This window comes from Cucumis melo, chromosome 4, assembly GCF_025177605.1.
Source record: "Cucumis melo cultivar AY chromosome 4, USDA_Cmelo_AY_1.0, whole genome shotgun sequence".
Lineage (NCBI taxonomy): Eukaryota > Viridiplantae > Streptophyta > Magnoliopsida > Cucurbitales > Cucurbitaceae > Cucumis > Cucumis melo.
In genome coordinates this window covers 23,736,594-23,751,906 of record NC_066860.1, presented here as the reverse complement: position 1 = coordinate 23,751,906, position 15,313 = coordinate 23,736,594, and the positions used below count along the sequence as shown (strand labels likewise).

The window sequence follows — 15,313 nt, the reverse complement described above, 5'->3', positions numbered from 1 at the left end:
AATTTCGTTGTCTGTATTTCTTCCATCAAGATCTTCTCCGACTTTTGTTGTTTTTCATTAATTAATGGGGTTTTTGTTTAGGAACAAATGTTAGGTTTTCACTATGTGGGTGTTATGTAAACCCGATATTTTCTTGGTTTAATTTCTTTAAATGTGGAAAAAAAAAGAAAAAGAAAATGGAAATTAAGTGTAAATATAAATATATATATTTATATATTAAATAGTTTTATTAAATTAATTAAAGAAAAGAAAGGACAAAAAGAAGAAAAGGAGAAGAAAATTTCATTTTCTCTTTTCTTCTTCTTCTTCTCTTCCCTTCACCGCCAAGAGTTTGAAGACATCCAAGTTCCCTTTATTTTTTTTTCTTTTTCCTTCTTCAATTTGCAGAGAACTTCTAAGAGAGAGTTTGGAAGAAGAAGAGAAATTTTACTAGAATTTTTAGGTTGAAGAAGAGGAGGAGAACTCAAGCAAAGTGTATCAATGGCTGAATTTTAGTTCATTCTGCACATCACTGGTTTTTAATTCGGTTTGAACTCTTCAAAAGGAATTAAGAGGTGAGATTTACATTTACTGAAAGTTAACTCATTTTTAAACAAACTTTATGAAGAACGTTGAAGCAAATTCGGATATTCATTTGGTGCTTTTTTGATGAAGAAAACAGGGCAGTTGGTTTTCACTCGAAATCAGGAGGTCTCTGGTTTTTCTTGTATGTCAGAGTGAATCGGTGGAGTTAGAATCTCTATTTGGTATGGTTGGAAAGCTTATTCAATTTACTACAACTTTCATGAAGAAATTGTAAACCAAAAACGACTAAAAATTGGTTACATTGTAGGAACAAGTTAAAGAGGTCGTGTGCGCGCGATTCTGGAAGTGGTTCTATTTTGAGGGTTATATGTGTTTATGCACGGGGAATCAGATTTATATGTCTTCAGGTAAGTTTTAGAGGATCTCAAAATGAAGATTTTGATATAAAGAACACTCATTTTGGTTAAGTATTGAGAATGTTATAGTCCTTTGAATTTTATGTTAGAAATCTGGAAATTTTAGAGAATTGTTGAAATAGGATTTTATTTCTTAAGCTTTGTTTTCGTGAGCGTCATCTTTGGTGCGACATGTTATGTATATCTTTAGGAAACCAGAATGTTTAGGGTTTTAGTACTCAGTTGGGTTGTTGGCAGGCTGAGAAGAATTAAACCGAGCTTATAGACCAAGGATCTAGCCCAAGACTGTGAGTGACAAAACCAACTTTGAAATATTTTCCATAACTGTTATTATGATTGAATGCGATAAATGTTTATTTACGAAGCCATGAAAGGTATTTGAATTTCATGACTATTTTCAAGTATACATTTGGAGACTAGATTTCTTAAAGAAATTTATGCTAGCACGTAGATATTAAATGTTTGGAAAGTATTTAAACCACAATATTTTAAGCAAAGCATGAATTAGTATGAAGTTTTGTTTTAAGAACTACAATTTTCCACGAAAGAGCTGAGTAAAGTTCGAGCTTTGTGTAAAATTTATAAGCAGACATGTTTTAATAATTTATGATGATTTATGAAATTTTCATTAACTACATGACTGAGATCTTGAGCCTGAGGCTAGAGATTACCGTGTGCACACTGGTTAGATTTCGTTGTTGACGTTGAGTGTACTCCGTAACAACGATGCTGTCGTGAGTGCTGGGCGGGCCCCACTACGACAAAGACGATGGGAGTGCTGGGCGGGCCCCACTACATCGTAGTGCTTGTAAACGTTGTTGTACTAGGTGTACCCTACACAACGTAGATTCGTCATGTTAGTTAAAATGCTTCGATATACTTGATATGCCTTGCTAGATTTCAATGATGAACATGCTGAGTATTTAAGGAAGCTATTCTTACTATTACACATTTACATTTACGACTTGTATAAACAGATTTATATGTGTAAAGTTTTCACGTGCTCTTATCTTTAAATTCATAGTTTTAAACTGAGTCACTCACTGAGCTTCATAGCTCACCCTTTCCAAAATGTTTTACCCATTTTCCAGGTAGAGATCGACTTCCCGGTGCCTGATAGACTGCCTTAGTCTGCGGAAGCTTCATTATCGATTGCCAGTACGTGTTTTGAGTTGGGCATAAAGTCTGTTGTGTTGTGATGTATTCACACCCTTGTATGTTATAGATACTCCACAGTTTGTATAAGCTTTAGGAGCTGTAGTTGTGTAAATTTTGTTGGTTATATTTTGATTAAGGTGTCTTTAGGTTTACTCGTGAAATCGGTAAATTTTGAGGTACACTTCATGTATGTGTTTGACTAGCTGTGTTTGACTAGCCTAGGATCCGCTGTGTTTTGTGGCATGTACAATAGTTTATATACTAGATTGGCAAGTTCATCACATGAAAGTTTTAAGCAGAGTTGACAGATACAGGTACAGAAAAACGTTGTTCGTCGGCTTCACGCCATCTTTCGGTCTAAGGTAGCAGGTAGTCCGGGAGGGGGTGTGACATGTTAATTGTTTGTGTATAACCATGTTTGTTGGTTGAAATTTTGTCTATTTGGGGTGAAATGGGTGTGTAGATTGCTGGTTTTTTGTTTATGTATTCGAGATAATTGTTGTTCTATTGTTATTCTTTTTTGTTTAGTGTAGTTCAATTTTTGGGCCTCTTTTTATTTGAGGCTATGTATATTGAGGAACCAAAGGAGGAAGGAGAGTTGCAAAGTGGGGAAGAGGGAAATTGGGGTGTTATTGTTGTAATTTGGAGAGTCATGTATTATCTAAAGAACGTTGTTTCATGTTAGAAATATAATCTCGATAACTCTTGTGTTAAGAAATGGACTTTCTTCTCCCTCCTTGGATGCATGTACATGAATGCAATTGACTCCTTTTTGGACTACCTTTGAATACGCCGGCCTTCTTATGTTTTAAAAAAGAAGGAAAAAAATGCTCTTTGTTGAGTTGTATCATATTTCGGTAGATGTATATATATGCATTCAAATAAAATATGTGATTAACTTTTGTATGTTATACGGGTAAGTAATTAGTTATAGGATTTTGTTAACTTAACTTGGAACTTTCAATGTTTTAATTTCAAGAGAGTATTCTGCCTTAAAACGAGTTATTCGAAACTTCTAAATTCAATCACATTGAAGAAGAAATTAGCCTCTAGCTGGGGCGACAATTATGGGATTCTTGATTCTTAATTCTTATTTGTGATTTTAAAGCAAAAAACTTTTTGTTGTGGTTGATGTTTTGAATTGTTCATATGGAGGAGGGGTTTGATTGGAATACTTTTGAGACTTTGTTGTAATAGCCAGTCTGAAACTTTGTTAATAGCTAAATTGTTAGGTGAATTGTTCATACGGAGGGGGAGGGGGTTGATAGGGGAATTGTCCATAGAGTTGAATTGTTCTGAAACTTTGTTGTGGTAGCCATTCTGAAACTTTGTTGTGGTAGCCATTCTGAAACTTTGTTGTGGTTGCCATTTTGAAACTTTATGTATATAAATGATATACTTTTGGGCTAAGTTGGTTAATTAAAGGATGTTGAGTTGAATTTTTGAAAGTATTATGAAATTGTTTATATTGGTTTTGTAAATGATATGAATATTTGCAAAGTTTTGGAAATGATATGGTGAAACGTTTTATATTTGATGAATATTGTCGTTGACATGTATTTATGAAACAATTGCTGGATCACTATACAGGACCAATGAGAACATAACACAAGAATAAAAATATAATTGGATTACAATTAAAAAAATAAAAAAAATTTGATAGTTTTAATGTCATAAACTATTGCATTTTTTAATGTTTTTAAATGTAATAAACAATCACTTTTTTTACGGTTATTAAATGTCATGAAAAAGCATATTCTTGATGGTTATTAAATGTCATAAATATTCATATTCTTGACGGTTTTAAACTGTCATGAATAATTATGCTCTTATGGTTTTAAACTATCATGAAAATTTGTGTATTTGATGGTTATAAACTGTCAATGTTATTCTTGACGTTTTTACTAATTGTCAAGAACTTTGATTTTCCACTGGCTTTAATGACGGTTTTAAAGTGGTCAAGAATAATAATTCTTGACAGTTTTTAATCGCCAAGAATAATAGTTTAAAATCGTCAAGAGAGTGTTTTTGTAGTAGTGTTATTCGAAAAAGAAAGGGAAAGAGTGAGTGAAGCGATTGAGAGGAGAAGAAGAAGAAATGGTTATTCGGCAAGCAGATTGAGAAAGAGGAAAGTATGAGAGAGAAAGTTATTTTTTACAAAATAAAAAAATTAAAATTAAAAAGGAGAATTGATGTCAGTTTTGAAAAGGGAGAGCGTTTAATGTTGGTTTTAAATCGACATTAAAGCTCTCTCTTTAATGTTAGTTGAAAATCGATATTAAACATCCGCCTTTTCAAAATCGACATTAATGCTCTTTTTTCATTTTTTCCAATCGACATGAAAGCCCAAATTTTAATATACGACATGAAATCCTAGATTTTAATTCGGACAACGAAAAAAAGCATTGGCTCATAATGACAAATACAAAAAATGTCCCGTCGACCATGTTATCAACAACGCGCATAATATTTGATATATCATCGTTTAAATTTGACTATTGATTTGGCTATTGTTTATTACACGATTGTTTAAATTTGGTCATTTAAATTTGGCTATTCAAATCTAAACGATTTATTTTTTCAATTTTATCGTTTAATTTGGTTACACTAGCCTAATCTAAATGACGTAAAAAAAGAATAGGAAAAGACGATGTAAAAAAGAAGAGAAAAAGAAGAAAGACAAATCTAAATGAGGTAAAAAAATAATAGAAAAAGATCGTTTAGATTTGGGTGACATAAAAAGAGAGGAAAAGAACAAAGACAATAGAAAGAAATTGTAGTGGAAAAAAAAAGAAGAGGAAAAGAAGAAATACGATAAAAAGAAATCGCAACAAGAAGGAAAAGAAAGACAAAATGACAAACCTGAAATATTTAAAAAATGACTAACATCATGGATTTAGTTACATGGATTGTAAATATTTTAGTAGTTTGTTATATTTATGAAAATTTAACTGGAAAATATAGAAAAAACGAACATAACTGGAAAATAAAGAAAAACAAAGAAGGAGAGAGAGTAGACTAGAGAAAATGATCCTAATTTACGGAACAAATGAAGGGGATGAGAAACCACTCTGTGAGTGACGCCCGATTCTTCAAAATTTTTAGCACTCGTTTAAAATTTTGTTTTTAATTTTTCTACCCTTTTATATTTTATAGCCTATTTTTGAAAAGGTCATATTGAGGAGTTATAAAACGGTATATTTGTTGTGGTAAAGTCACCTATGATCATTCCGGTGAAATGTGGTCTTAACTAGTAACGGTATTAAAAAGAGAGACTATTCATTTCATGATCCGCTCTTATACAAACTCTTTGTATAAAATACCCTTACTCTAGTGCCTCGACATGATGATTAGGAATAAATGCACTTTAGAACAATGTAACAACTACAAAGTAGATCGTATTCATCATAGTGTCACCAGAATAAGATATCCAACCATATTCATCTACTACAGACCGTTAGGCTATCACTTAAATATGATCCACTTGTATATCTCTACATACATATTTAGTTTATAGAAGATATCATTTGATGTAATTAGTTTATTCGTTTTGTGGGTTAATGTAACTAAATTTCAAATAAAATAAAAACTTTATTTTATTAGATAAATAAAGTGCTTCTATAATATAATTACAGACTACAAGACCACGTCATTTAAGACATCAACACCAACAGGTTTGAGTTATGAAAAACGCAAACCAAACTTCTAATCCTTCTTTGGTTGAGACCGAGCTCTAAAATTTCATAAATAGGGCCCACGTCGGGAGATAACCTATTTTCTATGGGATTAGGAAATTCATATCCTAATCCTAATTGATTAGCCTTATATATAATCCTCTATAAATACCCCATTATGTGGTTCCAATTGAGGTAATAGAAAAAACATTGGACTTCTTCTCAATTCTAACTTATGGATTGGAGCCTCTTTTCTTTCTTTTTGCGAGTCTTCTTTTCCCCGAGTTACAATTTTACCATTAACGTCATATAAAAACCAATGCGCTTTTCCTTGGCCAAAGTTTGGCACTAACAAAAATTTTTGAAGATAAATGGCATTTATTCAACCATTATTTCCCTTTCTTAAAAACTTGAAAAAAAATAAAGTTAACTGCGAAAGTTATTGTAAATATTGGAAATATTATTAAAAATATTTACAAACTATATTTCAAATTCTATTAGTGATAATAAATTTATAAAAAAATGAAAATGTTATTAAAAATATTTACAAACTATTTCAAATTCTATTAGTAATAATAGAATTATAAAATATGATAAGATAAAATTTTGTTATATTCTATAAATATTTTTGTTTATTAATTTAATTGATATATTATATCTCTATCTAATTTGGTGAAATTATTGAGCGATAAGTGCCATATAACATATTTAGCGATAAGTGCCATATAACATATACATGGGATAGTTTTTCACCCTTAGGTCATGGGGGAGAAGTACTAAATAATTTCTTTACAATAGCTATTAGGGTCAGATACTATTAGGGTCACACCTATATATCATGAACCTGAAGTTAGTCCTTGTAAATGGTTTCTCTATTTAAACCCTTTTCATACCGATTAAGTTTTTTAATTAAAATATCATTTTAGTGTGCCTCTTTGAATTTTATAATTCAATCTAAGATGAGGGAATTGAGCAAATCAAAAGTCATTCATTTTATTTTATTTATTATTGAACCTCGCCTTCCTCAATTTTGACCTAATCAAAATTCTCACATCATGTTTATCTCGTCAATGGCCTAGAGTCGATTATTCAATATTTTTCCAAGAGTTTATGAAGAATGAAGTATCTTTTCAAAATTACAAAAAAAAAAAAAAAAAAAAATTTAAAAGTTGATAATGAGTTATAAATACATCGACCCAACTCTCTAAAATTCCACCATCATGATCATCTATTACACAATAATAATCTCCATTATTAATCTTCATTTTCCCATCCCTTCTTATTATTTAATTAATTATCAGCTAAAAACCCTTCTCTTTTCTCAAAATGAAGATCCAATTCACTTTCTTTTTCGCCATTTTGGTTCTTCTTGCCAATGCTCATCACCTTCAAAGTTGTAGAACCATGAAAGATGATCAACGAAAATGGTCCATGCTCATTCAACAGTCTCTGCAGAGAGCGCCAGTACCTCCGTCCACCCGAGACGGCGACACCAACATTCCTGTACCCCTGGGGCAACAGGCCTTTGCTGGAAAGTCCACGGTGCCACCGGCATTCCCCGATCCAGATAATTTGGAGGTTCCCTCTGGTGTGGCCTTGAAAACAAATTTCATGTGTTAATTTGTTTTTGCCTTTATTTTTCTTTTTGCAATTTAAATAAATTTGGGAAGTGGAATATAGAGGTATTATTGTAATTCATTCATTTATATTTTTCAAATGATATTTAATCACGAAAAACTTACATAAATATAACAAAACTATAAAGTATTTATAGTTCGTGTAACAAATCCATAAGGTTAGCCATTTTTTAAATATTTCAGGTTTGCTCTTCTATCTTTATTTCTTTTTTTCTCGCGATTCGTCTTCCTCTTGTTATTTCGTTTTTCTTCTTTTCTCTTTTTCTTTTCTGCATTTTTTTCCATCGTTTTTCTTATTTTCTCTTCGTTTTTTTCACTTCGATTTCTTTCCATCATCTTTATATTTTTCCTTTTTTTTTTTTTTGCTGCGATTTCTTCCATCCTCTTTCTTCTTTTCTTTTTTTTAGGTGTTTACATTTGGATAACCAATTGTGTATAAGATTGTGTACAACAAAATAGCAAAATCTAAAAGATCGTGTATAAAGAATCTTAAAAAAAAAATCATTTAGATTGGAGTAGCTAAATGTAAATGATCGTGTAAAAAAAATAAAATATTGTGTATAAAGAATCTTGAAAAAAAATCATTTAGACTGGAGTGGCCAAATGTAAACGATCGTGTAAAGAAGTAAACGATCGTGTATAAAAAATAAAAGATCGTATATAAAAAATCTTGAAAAAAAACTTGAAAACAAATCATTTAGATTGGAGTAGCAAAATGCAAACGATCGTGTAAAAAAAGTAAATGATCGTGTAAATAAATTTAAACGATCATATAAAAAAATCTAAACGATTGTGTAAAGAAATTTAAACGATCGTGTACTAAATTTTTTAAAATATCATTTAGATTTGGGGACACAAATCTAAATGATCGTATAACAAAATTAAATCATGGAATTAAAAAGATAAATTTTAGCCATACTTAAATGATCGAGTATAAATTGTAGTCATATCTAAACGATCGCGTATAAATTATAGTCATATCTAAACGATCGCGTATATATTGAATCATATCTAAACAATCGCGTATATATTAAACCATATCTAAACGATTGCGTATATATTGAACCATATCTAAACGATCGTGTATCAAACAATAACCAAATCGAAACGATCGCAAATATATTATGCGTCATTGACGGCGTGGTTGACGGGACATTTTTGGTATTTTATACAGTGGGCCTCTATGCTTTTTCCGTTTTTGGAATTGTTCTATACAGTATAAATATTTTGCCGCTTTTTATATTTTTGAAAATATCCCTTTAATTAGTAGTAGTAGGAGGAGGAGGAGGAGGAGCAGCAGCAGCAACCGCAGCAGCTGCAGCTGCAGCAGCAGATGTAGTAGTACTAAATAATAATAAAAAAAAAATAATTATAAAAATAAAAATAATAATAGTAGTAGTAGTAGTAGTAGAATAATAATAATAATAATAATAAAATCAGATTTGGTTACCCAAATCTAAATGACGTAAAAAAAAGAGAGGAATAAAAGAAAGACAATGTAGGCCGCGAAAAAAGAAAAAAAGAAAGAGAAAAGGAAGAAAGACCTTAGAAAGGAATCATATTTAGTTACCCAAATCTAAACGACGTATAAAGAAGAAAGATGGAAAAAAAGTTGGAAGAAAGACGATAAAAAAATCGCAGAGAGGAGAAAAAAGATGGAATGACAAATCTGGAATATTTAAAAAATGGCTAGCGAATTTGTTACATGGGCAGTAAACATTTTAGTAGTTTATTATATTTATGAAAATTTTCCTTAATATTTTAGTTGATCAGTGGAGAATTATTGTAAATGAAAAAATCGTTAAAATACTTATAGATATAGCAAATTTTTAAATATTTTGGTTCATTTTACTGTATTGAAAGATTGCTAATTTGACACTCTTTAAATTTGGGATATTTATATATTGTTGGTAGTAGTATTTACTTGTTAATTGATAAATTTGAGAAAGCAAAAGTACATTTTTATTTTATTCCATATAGACATTTCCCACATTGCCATAGTCCCTTCTTTCCTAATTCCTAAAATAGATACACAACGGAAAGAAAAATGAGGAAGACTTAGTCGTGTGCGATGCTAGTTGTTGAGGGGCTGTGAGCGATCGTGACAATGTAATCGTGGTTGGTAGTTGTTGATGGGCTATGAGCAATCATGGCAGTGCAATCGTGGTTGTGCGATCGTAGCTGTGCTATGTTGGTGAACTGTGAGCGATCATGGCTATTACTAACATATATAAATCAATGGACTGTTATTAGTCTTCGGACGGGTTTTTCATTGATCGTCATAATAACGAACGATTGCGTTATTAATACTTGTTTATTAGAGCCTCCTTCATCCACTTTATATATATATCACCATTTCCCTTCTTATTTTAGACAATAAAAATTTTCACCTCTCAAATCTCTCCCATCTCTCTCGGCCTATCAATTTACTTTATTTTTTCTTTTCATATTTATTTTTGTTTATCGAGAAAATAAGTGTCTAACGAGTGTTGGGATTTCAGTGTGGTTCCAGTGCAGTTCATACCAACGAAATTAGAAGTTGTTTCATCTAGGGGATGATGTGGCGTGTCAAATCTGTTTGCACATTCAAGCAGAGTCATGAAACGTCTTATAGAGGGTGACGAATCAACCTGTTATTAAGGTGCTTTTGTTTTGCAGCTTTTCTTCATACAAAGCATAGCTCCAATAAAATGCTTCGACATTACTTAATTATTTTCTTGATCTTATTCTCCCAAAATCGCATTCCACTCCATCTGGGTTGTGTTCTAGTCAATCGTGGTTGATAGTTACAAGATTGCATTGCATCAAGCAAAAAGAGACTTTAATTTCTCTTGTGTTTCAAATAAGCTTAGTCTTATTTGTCGTTTGAGTAAACAATCTCCCTTAAATAAGACCTTTAACTTGACATATCAAGTGTCATTTGACGTATTTTAAATTCTCATTATTTATTATACAAAAAGAAAAATGAAATCAAATGAATCGTTGTTGTGAGCTATGTTAAAAGAAAGAAAAAGAGAAAGAGCACAACATTATTCATAAACTAGTTTAAGGTATCCTGTTAACAGTATTATATAGATTAATCTAGTACATCTACTAATATTCAACTTATAATGTAGATCTACTAATATTCAACTTATAACGTAGTCTTTGAAAAAACAACTTATAAAACTAACTTAGAATTTGAAGAGTTAGATGATTTCACATCGTTAGATGCAAGAGTGAGACACTAACCATAAAGTTTATGGGTTAATCGAGCAACGGAGGGTTCAAGAGAGAACAAACCATAAAATAACCACATGCAATTTAAATGTTTCTTTTTTACCACACTTGGATGTCCCTTATTTTTTATTTTAAAATTTTCATTATTTTTACTTTCTATACTTTCTTTTAAACTAATTTACGAAGAAATGATGGTAGACACTTTTGCTTAATATTTCCTTATAAATGGTTAACTTTAGTGAAAATCGATCCAGCTTAACTGTCTACATACAAAAAGTTCCAGTTTTCTATGCAAAAAAGGAATTTAAGTTTGTTAGTTAAAATCTGTCATATTTAAAATTCTTGACAGTTTCTTTATAGTTATTGTATCGTTTGTCGTATGACTATCTATGACGCTTAAGGTTTTGAGGAAACTTACATTAGTAGCTACAATTGATGCTTGAATTTTTGCTCAAACTCGAATGGACCATCCACTAGTAGTCAACTACTATCCTCCAAACTCAGAATTGGGTTGTTGGACCAATTGGTGAAGGAATCGAGATAGAGATTTGAGAGAGATGAAATTGGAAGGTCAATAAGGATTTTCAAAGGTTGAAATTTTGGGATTTGTTTTTTTTTTTTTTTTTTTGGAAGAAAGCTCTTTCAAAAAGAATTTTAATGTTTGAAAATAACAAAAATCTTTTTATAATTTGAAAAATCTTTCCTCAAATAATCCAATTACATGCAACTATTGCATGTAATTAGTTCACCCAATTTCAACACCTCACTTTTAGTAGATTTAGTCACTATTGCATTTTCTCTTAGTGGGCCTTGTATCATTACCATGGGCTTCCACTTAGCTCACTAAGAGTTAGTGGGATTATCTAAAAAAATGTTGAATTTTACCAATTTTAGTCAAGGGGCAAAATGATCATTTGACCATTCTAGCCAAAATTTAACTTTGACTTTTCATACCAAAAGTCCACATTGACTATTTATCATTTTGACCTTCTTTACAAATTTCGACCTCTTAGTAAAAAATTCACATACATTTTTATCATTTCATCGTTTTTATCATTTTACTCAAATTTTGACTTTGACTTTTTATCATTTTAATCATTTTGCTTTTCATGTAAAAAATTCGTATACATTTTCTTCAAATTCAAATCATGTTTGTATGTATCACCCGGTCAAAAGTTTGACTTTTCAAATTCAAAAGTCAACATTTTGACATTTTACAACTGTGACTATGTCCATCATTTACGAGCTTTTGCGTATGAATCTGTATTAATATTTTTTATATCTAAATCATATTTAAACATAAATCTGTATCTCTAATTTGATAACGGATGACCAAAACAAAGAAACCATTGAAGGATCGCTTTTTACTCCGAGATAGAAAAACTGAGTTCGGGGAATTCTCGTAAGCATTTTCTTGGGACGAACACCAGAAGTTCTTGAGCTTTAGCCCGTTTCCTTCCCTGAAATGCATTTTCAGTGGTTTCTGACACTGGACGAGAGTTCGCCTCTCGTTGGAATAACATTGATCATCTTTTCGATCATTTCTGGTTGCACCTTAGTTCTCCCCCCAACGAGCTCGCTTCTCGACCTATACTTTGGGAAAATGTAAGAGGGATGATGCCAGGTATGTAGACTGAAGTCCTCGAAGTATGAGTTCTTAAGCTCGAAACACTTAAGACCAATACTAAAGAAAGGAACCGTTGAAGGATCGCTTTTTACCCCCAGATAGAAAAGCTGAGTCTGGGACATTCTCGTTTGCATTTTCTTGGGACGAACACCAGATGTTCTTGAGCTTAGCCCCTTTTCTTATCTGGAAATATATTTTTAGTTGTTTCTCACATCGAACAAGTGTTTGCAACTCGTTGGAAGAGCATTGATCGTCTTTTCGATCGTTCTGGGTTGTACCTTAGTAATCCCTCCAACAAGCTCGCTTTCTGACCTATACTTTATAAATTATGTAAGTGGCGATGCTAGGAATGTAGACTAAAGTCCTCTATCCCGAAGCTCCAAACACTTATGACCAATACAAAACAAATAAACCATTGAACGATCGCTTTTTACCTTGATATAGAAAAACTAAGTACGGGACATTCTCGTTCGCATTTTCTTTGGACGGACACTAGAAGTTCTTGAGCTTAGCCTGTTTCCTTCGCTGAAATGCATTTTCAATGGTTTCTGACACTGGATGAGCGTTCGCCACTAGTTAGAAGAGCATGGGCCATCTTTTCGATAGTTTTGGGTTGCACCTTAGTTATCCCTGAAACGAGCTCGCTTCTGGACCTATACTTTCGAAAAAAGTGTGAGGGACGATGCCAGGAATGTGAACTGAAGTACTCGAAGTATGAGTCCCGTAGCTTGAAACCCTAAGACCAATAAAAAACATAGAAATCGTTGAAGGACTGCTTCTTACCCCGAGATAGAAAAACTGAGTCCGGGGCAAGTGGTTTCTAACACCGAATGAGTGTTCGCAGCTCGTTGGAAAAACATTGGCCATCTTTTCTATCGTTTCGGGTTGTACCTTAGTTTTTCTTGTAACGAGCTCATTTCTTGAACTATACTTTCGAAAAATGTGTGAGGGACGATGCCAGGAATGTAGACTAAAGTCCACGTAGTATAAGTCCTGAAGCTTGAAACACTTAGGACCTAAAATAAAGAAACCATTGAAGGACCTCTTTCTACCCTGACATAGAAAACTAAGTCTTAGGTATTCTCATTCACATTTTCTTGGGAAAAACAGCAGAAGTTCTTGAGCTTAGCCCGTTTCCTTTGTTGGAAGTATATTTTTAGTGCTTTCTGACACCGGACGAGCGTTCACCACTCGTTCGAAGAGTATTGGTCATCTTTTCGATCGTTCCGGGTTGTAACTTAGTTCTTCGTTCAACGACCTCGCTTCATGAATTATACTTTGGGAATATGTGTGAGGGACGATGTCAAGAATGTAGACTGAAGTCCACAGAGTATGAGTCTCGAAGGTTGAAACACTTATGAACAATACAAAACAAAGAAATCGTTTAAGGACCGCTTTTTACCCCGAGATAGTAAAACTGAGTCTGAGGCATTCTCGTTCGTATTTTATTGGGACGAACGATAGAAGTTCTTAAGCTTAGCCCATTTCCTTCGCTAGAAGTGCATTTTGAGTGGTTTCTAACACCAACCAAGCGTTCGCACTCATTGGAAGAGCATTGACCCTCTTTTCGATTGTTTCGGGTTGCACCTTAGTTCTTCCTACGACCTATAATTTTGGAAAATATGTGAGGGTGATGTCAGGAATGTAAATTGAATTCATTAGAGTATGAGTCGCGAAGCTCAACAAACTAATGACCAATGAAAACATAGAAACCGTTGAAGGATCGCTTCTTACCTCGAGATAGAAAAACAGAGTCTGGGGCATTCTCATTCACATTTCCTTGGAACGAACATGAGAAGTTCTTGAGCTTAGCCCGTTTCCTTTACTGGAATGCATTTTCAGTGGTTTCTAACACCAGCCAAGCGTTCATCATTCGTTGGAAGAGTATTGGCCATCTTTTCAATCATTTCAAGTTGCACCTTAGTTCTCCTTCTCACGAGCTCGCTTTCTGACCTTTTAATTGGGAAAATATGTGACGGACGATGCCAGGAATGTAAACTGAAGTCCTCGAAGTATGAGTCCCAAAGCGGAAGACACTTATGACCAATACAAAACAAAGGAAACATTTAAGCCACTTTCCACCCCGAGATAGAAAAATTGTGTCCGGGGCATTCTCTTTCGCATTTTTTTGAATGAACACTAGAAGTTCATGAGCTTAGCCCGTTTGCTTCACTGAAAAGTATTTTTAGTGGCTTCTAACACCGAACGAGCGTTTGCTATTCGTTGAAAGAGCATTAGCCAACTCTTCGATCGTTTCAAGTTTCACCTTAGTTCTCCCTCCCACGAGCTTGCTTCTCGACATATAGTTTGGGAAAATGTGCGACGGACGATGCCATGAATTTAAACTGAAGTCCTCGGAGTATGATTCTCGAAGCTAGAAACACTTATGACCAATACAAAACAAAGGAAACGTTTGAGGTCTACTTTTTACCTCGAGATAGAAAAACTAAGTCTGGGGCATTCTCTTTCGCATTTTTTTGGGACAAACACTAGAAGTTCATGAGCTTAGTCCGTTTCCTTATGTGAAATGCATGTTTAGTGATTTCTGACATCAGACGAGAGTTTTCCACTTGTTGGAAGAGCATTAGCCATCTTTTCCCATCGTTTCAGGTTACACCTTAGTTCTCCCTCTAATGAGCTCGCTTCTCGACCTATACTTTGTGAAAATGTGTGAGGTACGATGTTAGGAATTTAGACTAAAGTCCTCGAAGTATGAGTCCCGAAGCTTGAAACACTTATGACCAATACAGAGCAAAGAATTCGTTGAAGGACTGCTTTTTACCCTGAGATAGAAACACTAAGTCCGGGAAATTCTTGTTTGCATTTTGTAGGGACAAAAACTAGAAGTTCTTGAGCTTAGCCTGTTTCCTTCACTAAAATGCATTTTCAGTGGTTTCTAACATCGGACGAGCGTTCGCCACTTGTTAGAAGAGCATTGGACATCTTTTCGACCATTTTGGGTTGCACCTTAGTTCCCCCCCCCCCCCAATGAGCTCGCTTCTCGACCTATACTTTGCGAAAATGTGTGAGAGTCGATGCCAGTAATGTAGATTGAAG

At 33.2% G+C, this 15,313-nt stretch overlaps 1 long non-coding RNA gene across 3 annotated transcripts; it reads left to right on the top strand.

Moving 5' to 3' along the window:
- Nucleotides 1-247: 247 nt before the first annotated feature.
- On the top strand, nt 248-2,424 carry LOC127149072 (uncharacterized). Of its 3 annotated transcripts, XR_007820322.1 has the most exons (5): nt 248-554; nt 662-746; nt 833-932; nt 1,179-1,228; nt 2,033-2,424. It is a non-coding gene; the product is annotated as an uncharacterized LOC127149072 (long non-coding RNA). The 3 variants fall into 3 exon arrangements; XR_007820321.1 differs by lacking the exon at nt 1,179-1,228; XR_007820323.1 differs by lacking the exon at nt 1,179-1,228 and having other exon boundaries at nt 655-746.
- The last annotated feature ends 12,889 nt before the right edge of the window (nt 2,425-15,313 follow it).